This window comes from Giraffa tippelskirchi, chromosome 9, assembly GCF_054371585.1.
Source record: "Giraffa tippelskirchi isolate mGirTip1 chromosome 9, T2T-mGirTip1v1.2.pri, whole genome shotgun sequence".
In the NCBI taxonomy this organism is placed as follows: Eukaryota; Metazoa; Chordata; class Mammalia; order Artiodactyla; family Giraffidae; genus Giraffa; species Giraffa tippelskirchi.
This window is the reverse complement of record NC_137283.1, coordinates 115,027,435-115,049,901: the sequence shown is the minus strand read 5'-3', so window position 1 is coordinate 115,049,901 and position 22,467 is coordinate 115,027,435. Positions and strand designations below refer to the sequence as shown.

General features: G+C 39.6%; 1 protein-coding gene and 1 pseudogene across 9 annotated transcripts in view; both read left to right on the top strand.

Annotated features, from left to right (window-relative positions):
- The window catches only part of LOC145522000 (importin subunit alpha-1 pseudogene), a 51,046-nt pseudogene extending 38,918 nt beyond the window's left edge, over positions 1 to 12,128 (top strand). The window contains exons 2-5 of one of the 3 annotated variants that reach the window (XR_014065838.1): positions 7,105 to 7,150; positions 8,137 to 8,259; positions 8,982 to 9,113; positions 10,130 to 12,128. The product of XR_014065838.1 is annotated as an importin subunit alpha-1 pseudogene, transcript variant X3 (transcript). Of the gene's footprint in view, positions 1 to 7,104; positions 7,240 to 8,136 lie in introns of all 3 variants that reach the window. The other 2 variants (XR_014065836.1, XR_014065837.1) reach the window with 2 other exon arrangements.
- The window catches only part of GRIK2 (glutamate ionotropic receptor kainate type subunit 2), an 840,407-nt gene that overhangs the window by 38,918 nt on the left and 779,022 nt on the right, over positions 1 to 22,467 (top strand). For 2 of the 6 annotated variants that reach the window (XM_081530944.1, XM_081530946.1), the window contains one exon: positions 18,388 to 18,591. The exons of 3 other annotated variants lie outside the window; for them this stretch is intronic. The gene's annotated coding sequence lies outside the window, so the exon portion shown is untranslated. Of the gene's footprint in view, positions 1 to 15,222; positions 15,360 to 18,387; positions 18,592 to 22,467 lie in introns of all 6 variants that reach the window. One more of the 6 variants, XM_081530942.1, reaches the window with a different exon arrangement.

Genomic DNA, 22,467 nt, shown 5'->3' with positions numbered 1-22,467 from the left:
CTTAGATTATCTCGGCCAACTGTGTTACTGATCCTCTTACTCTTCAAATTTTCATTTCAAAAGCAGTGAATGTTATCCCTCTACATAAGAGGAATCCACAAGTATTCACAGTACAAAAAAAAATGCTTCTTAACTTTTTCAAATTTGGTTTGAGAATCTCCCTTGAATTGCCCATAAATTGGTGGCAAAATCTGTACTTGAGCTCAAAACAGGCCACAACAGTCTTGATTTTGTTTCAGGAAAGCAGCAGGAACCTGATGTTGCTATTCACAGTGGATGTAGCATCCTCTCTATTGTCACCTAAACTTTTATCTTTTCCTCTTGGGGTTGGTTTGGTATGAGAAGCCAGGTTGTCAAAGCCACTTTAGTTCTTATGTTATATAGTTAGCATTGACCACCATCTTCTTTTTTGGTCTACTGCCTTTCTGAAATCTCCTACTCACAGTCATGCCTGCAGCCACATGACCAAAATGGTTTGCTGTTGATCTGAGAGCAAAATCCCAGATTTATATCGACTCTTAGATTTATGTGGGTGTGAATCTTATTGTGTCCCTTTTCCTTGTGAATTATAAGATTTTCATATCGCTTTCTCTTTCTCTTGCCTTCTCTTAGATTCTCAGCGGTCTGGTTTCTGGTCCATTAAAATCATGTCCTTATTACCAGTGCTAAGTGTATAATCTCTTTACTTATCCTTCTGGTGTTCATCATTGACTTTGTTTCTTCTTCTCCCTTGAAGTCATACTTCAGGATCTAGAGGTATAGTTTATTCCCTCATTCTTGTGCTTTATTTTAGATGGATATTTTGACCTTTGTCTAAAGTTTTTTGCTTTAACTTATTCCAATTACTGGGCTTCCCTAGTGGCTCAGATGGTAAAGAATCCACCTGCAGTGTGGGAGACCTGGGTTCGATCCCTGAGTTGGGGAGATCCCCTGGAGAATATGGCACCCCATTCTAGTATTCTTGCCTGGAGAATCCCCGTGGACAGAGGAGCCTGGAGAGCTATAGTCATGGGGTCGCAGAGAGTTGGACACGACTGAGAGACGAAGCACCTAGCACATCCTAGTTACTGCCATTTTCTGGGAGGTTGTTTCCTTAAGACTGCTACCAGTTCTACATTTCCCTCTTTTTTATGGGGTAATTTGTGTTGGGAGAAGGCATGTGATTGTAAAGGGTGTGTCTTAGGTGTGACTAGTGAATCTGGCACTCAGCCTTGTAAAGTTAGAAATCTAGTCTCATATCTGTATTCCAAAGTGCTAAGAAGCTGGCATGTTGAATCATGTAAATAGACCTCACAAAAGACCAATATATAAAGCAAGAATACAGCTTATTACTTTAAAATGAGTATATAACTATTCAAAAAATCAGATATATCTCTGGGCCTGACTTGCCCCTCTCTCTCTATAGACAACAACTTGGGATTAGTGATGTTATAATTAGAGCAAAGGGTATTAGTTAAATGGGGTTGATGTGTAACAGCAACCATCTTGGGAAGCTAATAGTGTCCGACTATATAACGGAAATACTCTAGCCAGATCAGATCTATGTTTATGCCTGCCTGGAAAGGTATTTTTCTCTCCTGTATTATCATTGTGGATGTTTACCTCTGTGACAATCTTTTTGTGCTCTTACAGCTGTCTTTTTTGAACGGCATTTTCTAAGCTCAGTTATATCAATAATGTTGATTAGGTTATGGTCAATTCTTGCTGGCCAGGTAAGTAAGGAAGTAAGTAAGTGTCAGTCCCTCAGTCATGTCTGATTCTTTGCCACCCCATGAACTGTAGCCCTCCAGGCTTCTCTGTCTATGGGATTCTCTAAGCAAGAATACTGGAGTGGATTGCCATTCCCCTCTCCAGAGCATCTTCCTGACCCAGGGATCGAACCCAGGTCTCCTGCATTGCAGGTAGATTCTTTACTGTTTGCTGGCCAAAGACTGTTTTTATATCTTCTGTATTTGTTTTCTTAGTTTAATTATTGAAGGAAAGTCCCAACTACCCTTCTTTTCCTCTGTGTTCTTAGACGACTTTGATAGCCATCCATTTGATCACATACAGATTTGTATTTTTTAAATGCATGCCATGCTATATCAAGGTTATTATTTTGATTTTTGCTCTGAAAATAATATGGTGAAAGAATATATGTGCTTCCAATCTGTCTCATGTCTACTTCTAAGCACCTGGCAAATATCCTTTCCTATTAATATTATATTCTAACATTCTGGAGGCATAAGTGTACTTTGTACATTGGGTAAAATAATATACTTAATGAAAACTATAGGTTGAAGCAGCAATTTGAGCTGCAGCATTTGTACCAATTTATGAGAAATAGCAGGCACTGTATTAAAGCAGAGGTGAGCATGTCATCATATTTGTCTTGGCACTCAGAGTACCATGGAAGAGGTGGATTTTCAGCTATCCTGGAAGGAGGGCAGGGGCTTCTGAGAAGTCATATTTGAGGTTTGTAAAAAGCAAGTAGAATTTTCCTGTCTGACAGGAAGACTGAGGGAGCACCCTGCTCATGTGTTTGGGGGAGTTGAGTTTGGCCGTAAGTGGAATGCACAACAGGAGATAAAGGTGATGGGAGATCAACAGGTGATTCTAAAGGATCTTTTCAATGCTGATGAGGGATCTTGACCTCTTCCTATAGGCAAATGGAAGTAGTTGTAAGAATAGAGCCAGAAATTGAGAGAGAGACAGAGCTGGAGATATGGATTTGGGAGAAATCATAGATCACTGAAGCTGATTCCAACCAGAGACAGCCAGTTAGATACAGAAGTAAAGAGGTTCAGGGAGGCCAAGAATCCTTCCCTTGGTGTGGTCATGGATTCTTGTTTGGGAATGAATTGAGACACCGAAGGATATATAAAAGGATATATAGTAGATATAGGGAAATCTATGCAAAGCAGATATTCTATAAATCTCCACAAGTGTCCTGTTGAAAGGTAAGCCTTCCAAGCAAGTGATAAAAACCAGTAAAGATTCTCTCCACCTCTTGCCCCACAACCCCTAGGTCATGTTTGGACTACAGACTTGTAAACATAAGTCAAACAGTATAGTGACTTCAGCTGTAAAAGTTATCATTCTAGCTTTAATCCATCATTAATCCATCTAATTAATCCATCAGACCTCTGACACTCATTTCTTTTTATTATTTCTAAACTTTGTCATTTATTTTTAATTTCTTGCCTTGTGTTTCTTTAGTCACATAATAAACTTTCTTTCCCATCAACTTTATTTCTTGTAACTCCTTTGCCTTTTTCTTTTGACATCACTTTGAAAAGGATCCTCACCCTTTATAGTTTTCACATGTCCATCTGTTGCTCTTTGCAGCAGATTCCTTTCCTGGTTTCAGAGCATTCTTTCAGTGTCCTTTTGTATATCTTTATATATGCTCTGTCCTTTCCCTTGCCTCCAGCCAAATAACCATCCCCTCCTTTTTCTTGCTCCGTCTAGTAAAGCCTTGTCTAACACTTTTCCCACTATCCCTTTTGTTAAGTAATTTGCTGGCCTCTGTAAATCTCTTTTCAAGTTTAAAACTTACTTTGAAAGAATTCCTTCCTTAATTTATCTCATAGCACACCTTCATCAATCTTAGAAACTACTTCTGAGAGAGGAACTGTCATATTTGGAGATTTGTCCAGTTTGAGATGTTCATAACTTAAAGGAAAGTGTTGTTCTGTCATATTCAAAAATCTTTCTCATGCTTTTTGATTTTTAAAATCTGTTAATCTATTGTGTGTGCATGCTCAGTCGCCCAGTCGTGTCCTACTCTTTGCGACCCCATGAACTATACCTGCCAGGTTCTTCTGTCCGTGGAATTTCCAGGCAAGAATACTGGAGTGGGTTGCCATTTTCTACTCTTCTATCTATCATGAATAGAATTCTAATTGAAAAGATTTGAAACCATTCAATTTCTAATTGAAAATATTTCTAGAACTTATAGGTCCTGATACTATACCATATGTGCATATACATTTGTCATGTGGAGAGGATTCATAATTTTAGCTAATTCTTGTAGATCTCTAGGATGAAAATAAACATGCTTATTTAAGAGTACAAGGATCAAGATCTTACCTCCAGTCTCTACAAGGAAAAGTTCAGTAAGACTTTTATATGAACTTAAAGTTCAGTTCAGTTCAATTTAGTTGCTCAGTCGTGTCCAACTCTTTGCGACCCCATGAATTGCAGCACACCAGGCCTCTCTGTCCATCACCAACTCCTGGATCTACCCAAACCCATGTCCATCGAGTCGGTGATGCCATCCAACCATCTCATCCTCTGTCATTCCCTTCTCCTCCTGCCCCCAATCCTACCCAGCATTAGGGTCTTTTCCAATGAGTCAACTCTTCGCATGAGGTGGCCAAAGTATTGGAGTTTCAGCTTCAACATCAGTCCTTCCAATGAACACCCAGGATTGATCTCCTTTAGGATGGATTGATTGGATCTCCTTGAACTTAAAGTAGTTGTGTATAATTGATATTGCTCTTTTTCTTCCTTACCCTGTCTGATTAGTATTAATATTACTTTTTATTAACTTACTAATCATTTTCAAGAAGATTTTATGTTTATGGACTGTCTTCCCATGAAATTAGCTATTTTATAATGATTGTGAATGTAGCTCTCTTTAAATTTGTTCTTGGAAAAAAGTTTTTTTTTTTTTTCTTCTTTTTAAGAACAAAATCAGAAACAGGAAAACGGGAGCTTCTGGCAGCCTAGAAGCAAAGTGTATAATTTTCTAACCATTCAGCTGCCACCTGCCCTGCCACCAGAGATTCAGTCTAATTATACTCGTTGATCTGAGCCAGCCACCAAAAGAGACATGATGTATGTGAAAGGGGAGGTTCTTTGAAGAGTTAAAGCAATCTTTCTTTAAAAGCTAGTTCTGTTTTTGCCTTGATGCATGCTTTAACTGCTTCTTCCTGCCCACGATGTAAACCCAGATTCCATCCAAGTAGGTGACGGAGCGGAAGCTGAAGGTACTCACATTAATCAAGAGGAAGTTTAATTTTTCTAGCCTTCAGTTCCACCAAGTGACAGGGTGATTTTTACTTTTCTCTTCCAGAATCCTAATGTGCTGAATGATATTTAGGGTTCACACTCTCCTTAAAGTATCCTGATGTCAGTCTGACAAATGACCACGTCTTCTGTAAGATACCAGGGTGTGGATCATGGGTGCTTCTGGCTTATTTTCTTTTTTCCAGTGAAGGGGAAGGTTTAATAAGTTTTCACCTATCCCAGGTAGTATGGGTTCAGGATTCTGGTTGACCCTTTCAAATCAAGTAACGATTCTCCGTTTCTGAATAGATGTCAGAGGCTCCCATGGCTCCCAAATCTATCCTTACCTGACACAGATATGGATACTACAAGTTTATCTTGGTGGTGTTTCACTCAATATTTTAATTCATATAAATTGAATATTGGGAAATTGATGTTATATGTATTTAGTGAAAAGTTAAAGTGAAATTTGCTTAGTCGTGTCCAACTCTTTGCGACCCCATGGACTATACAGTCCATGGAATTCTCCAGGTCAGAATACTGGAATGGGTAGCCTTTTCCTTCTCCAGGGGATCTTCCTAACCCAGGGATCGAACCCAGGTCTTCCGCATTGCAGGTGGATTCTTTACCAGCTGAGCCACAAGGGAAACCCATATGTATTTAGATTAAATGTGTATTTGTTGGGTAATCAGTTGTGACTTTTGAAACTCTATTTTATTCAGAATCTAAGTAAATTTAATTCATGGTAGTGCCTCTTAAGATACCTAGAGTAGGCCTTTTTTTACCATTTTAGTAAAATCAAATACAGACAATTTCATATCTTAGTTTAATGTCCAAGTTTCATTAACTTTGGAACAAGTGATAGTGTCATTGCTTTATAAAATAATGCTAATTTTATCATCCTTTGGATTAAGTTTTAAAACTTCCTTGTTTTAAGAAAATTTAATTTACTGTCTAATTATCTATTTTTCCTGTAACTTTAAGTTTGAAGCTCAAATTGTTCCTGTCTAGAGACTTCAGTCAAAGCTTTCCTTTCTCCTGCCTCTTTTCATTATGCTGACTTCAATAGATCATCTGATTCTATAGAAATGAATCATTTCCACTTGACTCAGTAGAAATCAAAGTATTTCTCACCTCCTCACTATGCACTATTTTCCTAAATTACTCTATGTAAATATAACTTGCTATACATTTTATAAGAATATTTTAATAGTAAAATCAGGGATGTGGTGGGCAGTGCTGGATGGTGTGGTTGTTTTCTAATACTGTGTAACAAATTACCAGAAACTCAGTGGCTTTGCAACAATATCCATTTATTAGCTCAGAGGTCTGTAGGTTAGAAGTCTGGCTCAGGGTAGCTGTGGTCAGGGTCTCACAGGCTAAAATCAAGACATCAGCTGAGGGCTTCCCTGGTGGTGCATTAGGTAAGAATCCACCAATGCAGAGAACACAGGTTCAATCCCTGGTCTGGGAAGATTCCACAGCCTTGGAGCAACTAAGCCTGTGCACTACAACTACTGAGCCTCTGTGCAGCAACTACTGGTGCCTACAGGCCCTAAAGTCCACAGGCTGCAACTACTGAGCCCCTGTATTGCAACTACTGAAGTCCATGCATCTAGAGCCTGTGCTGGGCAATGAGAGAAGCCACTGCAATGAGAAGCTGTGTACCACAAGAGTGGCCCTGGCTCAACTCTTGGCAGAATTCAGTGCCTTGAGGTGATAGCCTGAGCTCCCCATTTCATCACCTGCTGTCAGCTGGGGTTGCTCTAATTTCCTGAGATTACCTCCTTCCTTGCCTAGTGTCCTCCTGCATCATCCAGCCAAGAAAATTGCCTTGAACTCTCCTTGACTTCTCAGTTACTGACATTTAGACCTGGTATTTAAGGGCTATATGATTAGGCTAAAACCATCCAGATTATCTCCCTTTAAGTCAGCTGATTTGGGTTCTTAATCACATCTGCAAAAATCCCTTCATAGCAGTACTTATACTAGAGTTTGGTTGTGTAACTGAGAGGTGTGTCCACACCGGAAGCTGAGAATTTGGGGGACTGTCTTAGAATTCTGACTGCCATGGGTGAATAACCTAATTTTCTTCTCTCCTACTATGTGCAGTATAGAAGTTGGGCAGCCACATACTGTTTTCCAGCCTCCCTTCCAGGTAGGATAACTGGTTGACCTGGCCGATGGAGCATTAAGAGGGAATTCACTGAAAAGCACCTGAGAAACCTTTGCTTTTCTGATAAATAGGTACTCCAGAACTTTTCCTTCCTGTATGGAATGTAGGTATGTTGCTTGGGGCTGCATTGGCCATCTGATAACCATGAGGTGACACCCATGTATAACAAGCCATCTGGGTACAAGCATGTACATGATTCTCTTGATGATCAATTGATGATGTTCTTGTTTGATAAAACAATACTAAGGTGGTAGAGAAAAAATTTAAACAGTCCTCGAGGGCATTGTTGAGCTACTGTGTCAGGCTTAGATCTTTGTACTTCCAGACTTCTTAATTTTATGAGACAATTAATTGTGTTTACTGGCAAAGCTACTATTATTTGTGCTCAAAACATCCCCAATGATAAAAAGCAAAAGGATATATTAATATTTATGAGTAGTTACTAAGTACCAGCCTTGGTATGAGATGATTTTTACATTATTTCACTAATCTTCACAGCACTTCTGTTAGGAAGGAATTAGTACTACTCTTGTCCAGAGCTCTCCTGTCACAGAGATAGCAAGTGCTGGAGTACAATTTCAAGACAAATCTGTTGGGTTCCAAGTACCTGTATTTATTTCACTAAATCATGCTGCATCTCTTAAAGGTTTAGTCCTGTTCTTGAGAGCTTCTTAATCCTCTTCCTTCTTAGTGCTTCATCATGATAATTTTGTTATTTTGTATGTTTATAGATACAGAGCAATAGTGTTTAAGTATTTAGAAACTCTATGCTGTGGAGTGTCTCTCTCAGATTCACATAACTGAAGCCCTAACTCCCAATGTGATGGCATTTGGAGATGAGGTCTTTGGGAGATTATTAGGTTTTTTAGATGAGGTTATCAGGGTGGAGTCCTCATGATGGGATTAGTGTTCTTATAAAAAGAGACACCAGAGAGCAATCTCTCTGTCTTGATTTCTCTCTCCCCCAGCTTCCCGTCTCTGCCATGTGAGGACATCGTAAGAAGGTGGCTGTCTGCAAGCCAGGATGCAAACTCTCACTTACATCCCACCTTGCTGGCATAAATTGATCTTGACTTCCAGCCTCCATAACAGTGAGAAATACTCTCTGTTGTTTAAATCTCCCAGTCTATGGTATTTTGTTATGACAGCTGAGCAGACTAAGACAGGTGATACTGGCCAGGTCTCACTGTTCCTGCATTAGCATTGCCAAAGCCCACCCTCAACTTTGGATGTGGTAGATGTTGACTATACTCTTCAGTCCTTGGAGGTTTCTAGGCCTTTTTATATTTGCTCTGTAGCCAGATGAATTTAAATCTCTCACTGGGTGCAGAAGAAATTGCTGAAGACAAGAAAAAGTATTTAGATATCTGTCTTTCCAGAAAATGTATGCCTGCTTGGGGACTATTCTTTCACGTTAGTCCTCTGGAGAGAACTCTAACCATTGTGGGCATTTTAAAAGGGTGTAACTCACTTCTGTAAACACCTGATCTCTGCCCCTTAGACCACTCTATTATTCATGTTTCTTCTAAAGGATGATCTCTGGGGTCATAAAACTTCAGTCTAAATCTTGAATTTATCACAGCTGTGCCATCCTTGTGATATATCCTCAGAAGACACCAAGTAATGTGTATAAACATGATCACTAGCTAGAGCATTGAACTCCAACCCCTATCTTATCTTTTACTCCAGTGAAGCTGGTCTAAACCACAAGTGAGCCTCAAGAACATTTTTACCTTCATTCTGTAAGGGACCAGACTAAAAGCAGGAAAAGGCTATCTCCTTCCACTAGATACATATATGGTTTTGCCTTTAGTTTCTACTCCAAAAACAGGAAGAGAAATTTGGGAAAGACCAAAAGAGGAACTTCATCTCCCATTGGTGGAAGTACCCCATATGCGTCTCCTGCCTTAACACCACGCTAGTCTCATGTCTTCCTCATTAAAAGGTATTATTATTCCATCTTCCTCCTTAACTTCCTCAACTCCATCTTAAATGGGAGTGAATGGGGAGGGTTCCACAGAGGCAGATAGAAACAAGTCCTTCCCAAAGAGTGCTTCCATTCAAGTTTAATGTGTAATTCTACTTACTAAAAGCTGTACTTCCTTACAATCTGGCCTCATGGTCTCCTTAGAGCTGCATTATGTTCATCTCTTCATGAGGAGGAGTTCAGATATAGAAGTGAAGAGTAAAGAAAAATTTGAGTTCCCACATCTGAAGTAATTTTCAATATCTTTAGCCACATAGCCTTTATTCCAGCAAAACCTTACCTGTGCTGTGCTTCATTACTCAGTCGTGTCTGACACTTTGCGACCCCATGGACTGTAACCCGCCAGGCTCCTCTGTCCCTGGAAATTCTCAAGGCAAGAATACTGGAGTGGGTTGCCATGTCCTCCCCCAGCAGATCGTCCCAACCCAGGGATTGAACCCAGATCTCCCGCATTGCAGGCAGATTCTTTACCATCTGAGCCCCCAGGGAAGCCCAGAAATACTGGAGTGGGTAGCCTATCCCTTCACCAGGGGATCTTCCCGACCCAGGAATTGAACTGGTGTCTCCTGCATTGCAGGTGGATTCTTTACCAATTGAGCTACCAGGGAAGCCCAAAAACCTTGCCTAGTATCCCATTTACATAACTCTAATAAGTTCAGAGATTTTCTTGTTGAATAAAGGAGTAGGTGGTACCCTAGATATTGGAGCACTGTTGGAAATAACTTAGAGTTTAGAAAATGTGACCAATATCTCCTGATCCAGGCCCACACTCCTAACATGCAGATAGGAAATAAGTCGTGGGGAAGGAGAGAAGGCTGGACGTGAGCTTTGGTAGGTCCACAGCTGTGTTTTGCCTTATTCATTTTGATAGAATTGGCGTGTACCATGTGTAGGCAGAGGCTAAATCCTATAGAGGTGTGAAATATTTTTCTTCTGCATAAAATGTTTTCATTCAGTAGCTTTTTGGTATCTAGACAGTACTCCTGGCCTGCTTCAGTCAACGGTGGAGAAAAAAACGAGATGTGATATACTCCATTTAAGTTCCAGCTCCTCCGTCTGTATCCTTACGCATACCATAAGGAGAACCAAACCGAAGGCATCCTTTAAGACTGAGAAGTTCAGACCGTCCTCGGGCAGACCGTGGTGGACGTTTAGAGGCAGCAGACCCTGCAGCTTGTGCGCCGCGCATCGCCTCTGTGGACGCTTGAGCCTGCTGTCTTTCTCCTTGTCTTATAATCATGTCCACCAATGAGAATGCTAATTCACCAGCTCCCCGCCTTAACAGATTCAAGAACAAGGGGAAAGACAGTACAGAAATGAGGCGGCGCCGAATAGAAGTTAATGTGGAGCTAAGGAAAGCTAAGAAGGATGACCAGATGCTGAAAAGGAGAAATGTCAGCTCTTTTCCTGATGATGCTACTTCTCCACTGCAGGAAAACCGCAACAACCAGGGCACTGTAAATTGGTCTGTTGATGATATTGTCAAAGGCATAAATGGCAACAATTTGGAAAGCCAGCTCCAAGCTACTCAAGCTGCTAGGAAACTGCTTTCTAGGGAAAAACAGCCCCCTATTGACAATATAATCCGGGCTGGTTTGATTCCAAAATTTGTGTCCTTCTTGGGAAGAATTGATTGTAGTCCCATTCAGTTTGAATCTGCTTGGGCCCTCACTAACATTGCTTCTGGGACATCAGAACAGACCAAGGCTGTGGTAGACGGAGGTGCTATCCCAGCATTCATTTCTCTGTTGGCATCTCCCCATGCTCACATCAGTGAACAAGCTGTATGGGCTCTAGGAAACATTGCAGGTGATGGTTCAGTTTTCCGAGACTTGGTGATCAAGTATGGTGCAGTTGATCCGCTGTTGGCACTCCTGGCTGTCCCTGATATGTCATCTCTAGCATGTGGTTACTTACGTAATCTTACCTGGACACTTTCAAATCTTTGTCGCAACAAGAATCCTGCACCCCCCTTAGAGGCTATTGAGCAGATTCTTCCTACTTTAGTTCGTCTCCTGTATCATGATGATCCAGAAGTACTAGCTGATACCTGCTGGGCTATTTCCTACCTTACTGATGGTCCAAATGAACGGATTGAAATGGTTGTGAAAACTGGGGCTGTACCCCAACTTGTGAAGCTTTTAGGAGCTACTGAATTGCCAATTGTGACTCCTGCGCTCAGAGCCATAGGAAATATTGTCACTGGGACAGATGAACAAACACAGGTTGTAATAGATGCAGGAGCACTTGCCGTGTTTCCCAGCCTGCTAACAAACTCCAAAACAAATATTCAGAAGGAAGCTACATGGACAATGTCAAACATCACAGCTGGCCACCAGGACCAGATACAACAAGTTGTGAATCATGGATTAGTCCCATTCCTTGTTGGCCTTCTCTCAAAGGCAGACTTTAAGACACAAAAGGAAGCCGCATGGGCTGTGAACAACTATACAAGCGGCGGAACTGTTGAGCAGATTGTGTACCTTGTTCATTGTGGCATAATAGAGCCGATGATGAACCTCCTAACTGCAAAAGATACCAAAATTATTCTGGTTATTCTGGATGCCGTTTCAAATATCTTTCGGGCTGCTGAGAAACTACATGAAACTGAGAAACTTAGTATAATGATTGAAGAATGTGGAGGTTTGGACAAAATTGAAGCGTTACAAAGCCATGAAAATGAGTCTGTGTACAAAGCTTCATTAAACTTGATTGAGAAGTATTTCTCTGTAGAGGAAGAGGAAGATCAAAATGTTGTGCCAGAAACTACCTCTGAAGGCTATACATTCCAAGTGCAGGATGGCTCTGCTGGGACCTTCAACTTTTAGATATACATCTGAGGCTTAAAGTTGTTCGTTGTGTACTATGTTTGGTATAAGTTTGTCTTACTGTTTCTCTACTAAGAACTCTTTTTGAATGTGGTTTGTTATTGTAGCACTTTTTACAAGAGAACTATACTTGAACAGTTCCAAACTGTACATACTGTATGAAGCTTCTCCTCTCAATGGGTTTCTTATTTCTGTGTGGAATTTCATATCTTGCAGTGTCCTGTAAATAAAGGTTAAATTCCACCCTTTTCGTTAAAAAAAAAAAAAAAAAAAAAAAAGACTGAGAAGTTCAGGCTGTCTGATTGTGAGTTTCTTAGGGTCACACAGCTCTCTTTCCTGGTGCCCAGGCAGAGGGTGGAGAGAGGAGTGTTACCTGCTCAGTCCCACTTCCAGGTTTCTTTTATAACCTGTGAGGATCTGTTGATTTCCTTGCTACCGGCTCTGTTTCTGCACATGAATAATTGGGGGCAGAGGCTGACCTGACCCTGCTGTTGTATAGAAGTAATTGATGACAGTAAATTTAGCCCTTTGTGTTGCTCAGATATAGAGAGTTCTTTATTTCACACTACCTCGTAAATTATCCACCTACAGCTGGGTCCTGAAATTGTCTTTCTCAACTTCAGTTAAAGTTCATGGAGTTTGATGTGTGGATTTAGTATGGGATTAATTCCAGGGCCATGACCTTAGACCTTCTTACACATGGGTATTTCGGGTATGGCATTTCCTATTAAGATAGAATCTGATTAGAACATAGATGTTTCTCCAGAGGTATTGATTGCAGAAGCAGTTTTCAAATACTTGTCTCAATTACCACTAAACCCTCTCCTTACACAACCCTATTGATGTGGACTGTTTTTGCTTTTCCTTTGATGATTATTTAACTGATTTTTGCATCATTTTATATGGGAAAACATAAGTGAATGGAACCATGTGAAAGTGTAAAAAATTAAGGGACAGGCCCACATTTAGAGTTATGAATTATAAGAAAAAATACATAGACAGGAGCTAGTATTTACTTGAACTTCTATCATGTTGATTGTCCAATTGCTAAACCAGCTCATTAACATTGAGCTGAATCTCAATTGTATTGCCTAATAAATAATATATTTTTGTTGTATAAATTAAGATATGGTAGCCATACAAAGAACACTGCATTGGGAAGTAAACCCTTAAAACAAAACCCTATCCCATGGCACCCTGTTTTAAGGCCAGGGTTGATAATTCCTAGGAACTGAGCCTAGTTTTGACCAATCTCAGCTCAATTTTCCAACGCTGCTCTTTTTGTTGCCCAACTAAGTCATGACTCTTTGCAACCTCACGGACTACAGCACACCAGGCTTCGCTGTCCTTCACTATTTCCCAGAGTTTGCTCAGATTCATTTCCCTTGAGTCAGTGATGCTATCTAACTGTCTCATCCTCTGCCGCCCTCTTATCCTTTTGCCTTCAATCTTTCCCAGCATCAAGGTCTTTTCCAATGAGTTGTCTTTTTGCATCAGGTGGTTAAAATATTGGTGCTTCAGCCTTAGCGTCAGTCCTTCCGATGAATATTTAGGGTTGATTTCCATTAGAATCGACTGGTTGGATCTCCTTGCAGTCCAAGGAATTCTCAAAACTCTTCTCTAGCACCACAATTCAAAGACATCAATTCTTTGGCACTCAACCTTCCTTATGATTCAACTCTCACATCTATATATGACCGGAAAACTGGAAAACCATAGCTTTGACTATATGGACCTTTGTCGGCAAAGTAATGTTTTTGCTTTTTAATATGCTGTCTAGGTTTGTCATAATTATTCTTCCAAGGTACAAGCATCTTTTAATTTCATGGTTACAGTCACCATCCACAGTGATTTCAGAGCCCAGGAAAATAAAATCTGTCACTGCTTCCACTTTTTCCTCATCTATATACCATGAGGTGATGGGACTGGATGCCATGATCTTCATTTTTTGAATGTAGTGTTTTAAGCCAGCTTTTTCACTCTTCTCATTCACCTTCATTAAGAGGCTTTTTAGTTCTTCACTTTCTGCCGTTAAAGTGGTATCATCTGCATATCTTAGATTGCTGCCCTTACCACTAAGTATAATCCCTATCTCTGCTTAGATAATTGGTGTGCCAGTTATTTCTTTGCTCATCATTCTGTTGTTTTTGTGGATACACTGAAAAGAAGAAGCTGTTAGTCCCAAATCTTTAATCACAAACATGCTTATCTCCTATAGAATTTAGGTATTTAAATGTCTGTGCATATGCCAGGTAGGGAATGAAAATAGAACATTAGAATCTTGGAAGTTACCTGGGAAATTCTTTCTATTTGAACTGCTCTAACTCTGATGGAAATCTTAGAGTCCTTAAAATGGAAGGTAAATTCACTAGTAAGTCGAATATCTAAATTGTGTGGACAATCTAATTTTATGTACCAAAGAGATTATAGATTTCCTTAGAATGTCCTATGAAATTCAGTAGTCAGTGGCAGAGAGCAGAAGATATGAATAATGGGCAAGGAAAGAATGAGTCCCAAGACATAACCAAAATAAACAGCAAAGGAAATGTCCATGTTGCAAGGACTTAGGGACCCATAAGGAGAGACCTGTGGAACCCTCATGGGTCAGCAAGGTCATGACAACCCAGGATGGAAGTAGAGAGTTCAAATAAGATTTATTCTATATTTCATGTCCTCTGTGACATGAGGGAAAGAAGGAATGAGAAGGAGGAAGAAAAAAAACTGTGAGATAATTACATAAATACTTTCGTGAAATAATTGCTAGAAAAGCAAAGGGGATGCATGTATGTAGCAATGTGATGCAGCGTTGGTCTTCTACTTTAAATAATACATCTATGGACCCTATCTCTATCTCTGTGCCCTTTACTTTCCAAAAGTTCTTCAACAAGTAGCTTAGCCATTGTAACAGTCAGTTTCTTTATCTGTAAAATAGAGATAAACATGTTACCTATCTCATGGGGTTATCTACAAATTAAATGTTAATGCATATAAAGTGCTTGACATATTATCTGGCCTGTGTCAATGTTCTATATATGTGAATTGATATTTATTAATAGTTATTATTCTGATTCTAATTATTCTAATTTGGTCCCGCATCAAGCTTTGGGATCCATCCTGTAACAAGGGCTGGCAGTTGTCTGATATGGAAACCTCTATCAATAATCTCAAGTTCAGCATCAGTCTAACTGCAGGTTCTACTTGATTTATTTTGCTCATTCATGCGTTTATTTATTCAGCAGGTGTTTATTGACTCTCTGTCCTTGAGGAATTCTATTCTAATATAGAATATTATGATAAACAAAAAATGTATCAACAGAGAAGATAATTTGGGTGAATGATAAGTACTATGAAGAAAAATCAGGAGAAGGAACCAAAGGTTGGTGGGGTGGGGAAGATTGTTCTATAGAGAGTGTGTTCAGGGAAGGCCTTCCTCAGCAGATGATGTTTGAACAGAGACTGAGTGAGGAGATGAAGACATCACAGGAAGATATTTTAGGAAAAAAGTCCAAGTGGAGGAAATGGTAGAAATAAAAGCAAAGAGATGAGAAAGTGTTTGGTACATTTGAGTTTTAGAGATTTAGAATCAATATTGAAGCATCTAGACCACAGGGAACAGGATGCTTCTGGGATGAGAAGGGGCTGGTGAGGCTGGGAGGGCAGATGGCCAAGGCTCTGAAACCTGTGATGAGGTGTTTGGATGGTTTATACCCAGCTGCCTGATTAAGTTGCTCTTGATCACCTCAAAAGCAATTCAAACTCTGTGTTATCTTAAAATAAGCCTTTAACAATATTTTTGGAGGGTAAAAACTGAAATTCCATTGTGGTTTTAATATATGGCCTTCATTATTTTAGCGCTTTCAATAACCTACTATATATGAAGGTTGAAAATTTAGGAGCATTAAAAGTGTTTCAGTATCCCTGTTGATCTCTCCTAAGGGACCCAGTGCCTTAGCCTCCTTCCCCTAAACCATCAACACCTTTCTCCTGGGCCACAGGAGCTGTCTGCCATGGCCTCTGTTGATTCCTCAGGTACACTGAAGATCAACATTCAAGCTACAGGCATAGGCCTGAGTTAACTCCTAATGCCAGAAGGATTTCTGTTACTAACAAGATACTTGCATTCAGTTTCAGATTTTTTCTCTGACCTCCCCAAAGTGAATTTAACCTATATATTCTGGTCCCAATGATCCAAATCCAAAAATATCATCCTGAAGAAATACTTATGTGCTCTAGTAAAGATATATAATGATGGGAAAAAAGCATTATTCTGTAGACCAGAAGAGCCCAAATGTGAACCTAAAATGGAATCATCACTACATCCACTTTGTACCCAGAGGCTTTGTGATCCATCCTTTTAGAGTCCTATTCACTGGAATGCAAGATCCACTCTCACATCTTCCTAAGGTCCAGTAATACCTTCTCATCAAAATTTATGAACTCAGCTTCAAGTTATTCTGGTTGCACCTCCAGGATTAGATTTACTCCTAAATCTGAGAAGCTGGTTTCTAAACAGAGACATCACTCCTTCTCATTCAACACAGATTTACTTGGTCAGTACTATGTGCTGTGTACTATGGGCTTCCAAGTGGTGCTAGTGGTAAAGAACCTGCCTGCCAATGCAGGAGATATAAGAGACATGGGTTTTATCCCTGGATCAGGAAGATCCCCTGGAGGAGGGCATGGCAGCCCATTCCAGTATTCTTACCTGGAGAATCCCATGGACATAAGAGCCTGGTGGGCTATAGTCCATGGGGTTGCAAAGAGTCAGACATGACTGAAGCAACTTAGCACATGTGCTCTAGTACAGAGATGTGCTAGATGCTCAGGTTATTTATAGCACTTAACAATATAGCCCCAGATTTAGTCATCTCTGTGGTAAAGTAAGTGGGGAAATTCCAAAGATCACGTGAGTTCAGAGTGCTGAGTGCACAGAGCAGCATGTTAACGTAGATGGTGTGTCTATTCTGGGACCTGGGTGAGGAGTAGAATTTAGGCACATGTGAAGTATTCTATTGGGAGGGAACTGAGCTTGAGGGCAGGTTATATAATTCTGCAGTGATGACAACATAAATCTCTCTGTATATTATTTGAGGAATTACAGATTGATCATACATAAAAAGAGTATGCATTCTTTCCCTAGAACATACAAATTATCTACCATATAGCATAATTTTTTATAACAAAGAGTGATTTCTTCACATTATATTTCAGTTGGACCCCTGGTGTCAAATTTGGTAAACTTTAAAATATCTTGGCAGCTTGATTCTAATATCTAGTGGCAAACCTTCTGGAGGGAGATTGATATTCCTGAATTTTTATCGATGTATTCTTAGCACCGCATAATCATTGCACCACATGTTCTTCCATTTTATTGGCTGTCTAACTAGCTCCCAAAGATAAAGCACTTAAACAGTTACAGAGGTTGTAAAATCAGAAAACTTGGGTACTCTTTCCCATCATACTGCTCCAGAGTATTTTTTTTTCTTTTAGAAGGATTGAGAATCCATGATTGTTTGGGGTTGTACTGATGAGGGAGAGAAGAGTGGCTGAAGCATTGAGTCTGTAGAAGAAGGAAGATGAGTGCATTTCTCTCATTGGGCTCCTTTCCAGAAAGAGTCATCTGGCAAGTTGGCAAATACAAAATCCAACAGCCATGTGCCAGATGTGCATGGCTGCTGTTGAGCCATCTGTAGCTTGCTTTTGTGCCATATGCCACTTTTACATTTGGTTGATTGGGGTATGAAAAGCAAAATTCACAATACAGTTGTTTTTGCATCATTCTTGTAGATGTAATCAGGGAAAAAAAAAAAAGAAAGAACTGCTATCCAGCAAGGTTAGGGAGTGAACATAGCATTGTTGGTACAGAGAAAAATACTGCCAGAATTGCTTCAGGGTCTTGACTCAAAAGCCAGAAGCAACCTTTGACTACACTTTAAGAAAACGAATGACAAAGAGGTTCTGGGATTCTGACTCTTTGGGGGCTTGTTAACTTGAGTCATCTTCCAGGCCTTTTTTTTTTTTTTTTTCTCTTTTCTTCCTCTTAATATGTTCCATCCATTTTACTTTTCCACTTGTCTACGGATAGCAACACTACTACACCAAATAAAAACCTAGCCAATTGTTTCTTCTTTATTGAAGATGGGCTGTAGTTGAGGTTTTATAATTCTGAAAGGCTGGCCCACTTGGCACAGTAGTACAACACAGAAAAAAAAAAAAAAAGATTGCCTTGCAATTTGAATTCCATAGGTAATATAATAATGTCATGGACAGTGTAAAAGCAAGGAAAATTGATTATGATATGCTTACATTTCATAACTAGAAAATAACTCCTTATTTTCTTCCCAGACTTTTCCAAGACCGTCAGCCATTTGTGACCATTTATTAATATGTTTGCTTTTTGCCAGCTTGGAATCTAGATGTGACTGAACTCTATTCAACACTTTTCTGAATCAAAGCCTAGAGTCTTCATCAAGCTAACAAATGACTACACTTCTTAACTGAAATGGTCATGACACTCCACTATTTCCAGCTGCTGATATTCTTATTTTGGATATAGCATATATATATACTGTGATGGTATGTAAGCCAACAGCACACCTAAAATTAAGGTAACTTATTCTTGTTAAAAATTTTGTGAATATTCTATTGTTGTGTTAAAGTATGAGTGAAATAAGTAAACCTCAGAGGCCTTAAAGATATATGAATAGTTAGTTGACATATGGGAAAGAAATTCAGAGGAAGTAGCATGGAAGTTATATTAAATCTACATTGTTTAATTAGAGCTAATTTAATATTTTGGGCTTCCCTGGTGGCTCAGATGGTAAAGAATCCACCTGCAATGCGGGGAACCTGGGTTCAATCCCTGGGTTGGGAAGATCCCATGGAGGAAGACGTGGTAACCCACTCCAGTATTCTGGGGTCTATTTCAAGGATTTTTTATGTAAGTGTTTTAGTGTTCTTGGTGATCAAAATGACTACAGTTTGTAATGTTTAGTATATTCATATCAGTCTAAATTGCCACTGATGTTAAACCACATTTTAAACTTTAAAATGATCATGAAGAGACCCTTTTAGATGTTTGGCATTTAAAATTTGGGTTGAGAGGCATTTTGTGACATCCTGATGGACTGGCTGTATTAGAAAAATTGCAGGCTTTTATAGACCATGATGCTAACATAGAATAATGATGGGGATTCTCTGTGAGTGACTAAGTTCAGATTCCTCATCTGAAAAAATAGCATGATGGAGCCGTTTATTTGAAGTCCAATTCAGCTCTTTAGACTGTATGACTATCACTTGCCGTATTTGGTTTCCCATCCCATGACTATCTTCACGAACACAGAAAATTGAGAACAGATTATATGTAAAGGTCAGCAGCATCCATGGAGAATTGAGAGGAATATGAGAAAACATTACTGAGGCTTGAATATGTTCCAGGAAGTGGGTAGGATGCTCTTCATGTATTATTTCTATAATCCCCTCAGCATACATATTAGAGTTTGTTATTAGATTAAACCACATAAAATTGCCCTCTTTATAGATAAAAAGCTGTGGAATATCAGCAGTGCCATATGGGCCATCCTAAATGTTATTCTCTCTATTTTACAGATCAAAACACTGAGGCCTCAAGAAGATAAGTAACTTGTCCACTACACAGCTACTAATGGCCACTGGAATTTAAACCAGTCCACATTTTAAAATACTATATTAAACACTGCTTCTAAAACTGGATAAATATAGTTTATTATCAGCTATTTCTATTTGCATGTAAATAATATCCTAAAACTTTTTCAAATTGTAGTTTTAATGGATTAAATATGCCCCACCACATACTTTTTCTTGCTGGAAAGCCCCCTTCTTTTTCTATTCTAAAATGCTATATATTAACTTTTGAAAAGGAAGTGTAGAAATACAGATACTGTATCGCAAATGCCCACAATTAACATATTAATAAGGTGAAATTAACTTTGTATATAAGGTGGTAAAATAAGTACCAATCCTTTCAATTCATTTCCTTTAGTCTTAAGCTTAAATTTCACTCATGGTCCTTTATTAGATATTTTGTGTGTGTGTGTGTGTGTGTGTGTGTGTGTGTGTGTATGTAAGGTATCATTGTGCTTTTGGAAAAAATGCATTTCTTTCCTTATGACTAGTTTCTTGTACTTAACATTTGGTAAGAACCCTTAAGATCTACCCTCTTAATAAATATTTAAGGGCACAATACAGTGTTCTTAACCACAGGCATGGCTTTGTATGGCAAATCTCTAGATTCTGTCTAAGTGAAACTCTATATCCATTGAATTGCAACTGTCTAGTTTCTTACACATGTTTTTTTGTTGTTGTTTTTTCATATTGGATTTGACTTTTCTATGATTAGCACATGTCGGATGCAGTTCCACCGGGTAGGCAAAGCAGGCAGACTCTATATGACTAAAAATATGCCTCTTTGGGCTATGTTTAAAGCCATTGCATGTGTCAGAATTTGAGTTTGGCAGGCTTTGGCATTTAACAGTCCTAGCCTGCTGTGAAGAAGTAAACAACAGAGAAGCCAACGTACACGGGTCAGCTTTGGCCGGTTTATGTAACAGTGGTTACCCAGGTATGTAGCTATAGGGAAGGAAGCAGGGCACAGCAGCCACTGATGAAATACTACCTGTTCTTCAGCAATCACTGTGCTGCCAGAGGACGAAGGAAAAGGGCCACCTCTAAGAAGTCAGGAGCTGTCCCTTTAGTCAGAGTTGCTTCTCTATTCTCTGTGATCTTATGGGATGAGGCCTATGTCCTTATTTATTCAGCCTCAAGTATGTGCCATGCATAGTGCTGGGTGAGTTACATAACCAGGAGTATTCTTCACATACAAGTGCTCAACAAATATTTTTGAATAAATAAATGATCCCTAACATTCACAACAATATTAGAAGGTGGATATTGTTATGTATACAGTAGTGGCCCACTTCCTAAGACCACTGATTTCCTAAGACCATTGATTTGCTAAGACCATTGATTTGAGTGGGCATTTGAGACACAGCAGCTGTATTTCTGTGTCTCAAATGCCTAGTAGTTGTATTTCTAGGCTTCCCTGGTGGCTCAGTGGTAAAGAATCCACCTGCCAATGTAGGAGACGTAGGTTCAGTCGCTGGGTTGGGAAGATTCCCTGGAGAAGGAAATGGCACCCCTCTCCAGTATTCTTGCCTGGGAAATCCCATGGACAGAGGAACCTGGTGGGCTGCAGTCCATGGGGTCACAAATAGTCGGACAGGACTTAGCAACTAAACCACAACAGCTGTATTTCTAGTTCTTTGTCAAAAGGTAATATATAACAAATTAGAATAGAAAAAGGAGAGGCTTTCTAGTTAGAAAAATTGTCTGGTGGAATACATTTATCCCATTAAAAAGAGCTTTTGAAAAGACTTTAGGGAATTGTTTATATGCAGGTAGAAATAGGTAATAATGCACCACATTTATCTAGTTTATAGAAGCAGCATTTTATATAGTATTTAAGAATGTGAGCTGGGTTTAGATTCTAGGTTGGATAATTTTGCTGCCTCTCTGTTGCTGACAGGTGAGCACTGACACAGGAACCTGTAGTGGGAAGATGATGTCTCTTTAAGCTGATGACAAAAAGGAGGACCGAGTCCTCATGTACACAGTTACCTTTGCTCCAAACATAGTGTTAGGTCTCTGTTTTCATGTCTTCTCGTATTCAAGCAGGCAACACTGTGTTGGGGGAAGGTCATTCATTTTGGAGTCAGACCTGAATTTGAGTCCTGATTTGTCAGATGGTACACATAACCTCTTGTGTCTTCAGTATCAGAACCTGTAAAATGGGACCAATAATACATATCTCACAATGCAGTTTTGAGAATAAAAATTTAAAATGTCACTAGAGCATCTAGCAGATGATTTGGCTCATAGTAAAAAGCTCAGCAAATGTTAGTTTCCATCCCTACTTTTTGAGCCTGCATTTTCTACATCAGGCTTTCCGTGATGCTCATTTTACTACAGTTTTGCCAGTATAGAAATGTTCAGAGTGGGGGTTGTTGAAGAAAGTGGTTTGTTTCTCCCTAGCCCCTTTTCTTTTCCCAGAAATAGTCCTAGAAATGGGTTTAACGCTAACATTTCCTCAGAAGCCATGGTGGTGGTGGTTTAGTCGCTAAGTCATGTCTGACTCTTGCAACCCCGTGGACTGTAGCCCGCCAGGCTCCTCTGTCCATGGGATTCTCCAGGCAAGAATATTGGAGTGGGCTGCCACTTCGTAATATCCAACAATAGATGAATTGGGAGGCTAGGTTATTCTTCTTACCAAAGAACACAATAGAACCTGGAAAAAAACTGGAATGGAAGTAGAGAGATCAAAGCACACGTAAGGACCTAGAAAATCCCAATTTTTCTTCATGTGACATAAACAGCTTGTTTTGGGGGTGAGTGAGAAGCTTGGCATAGGATAAGGTGCTTTCTCCCAGTGAAAATATGTTGTCTTTGAG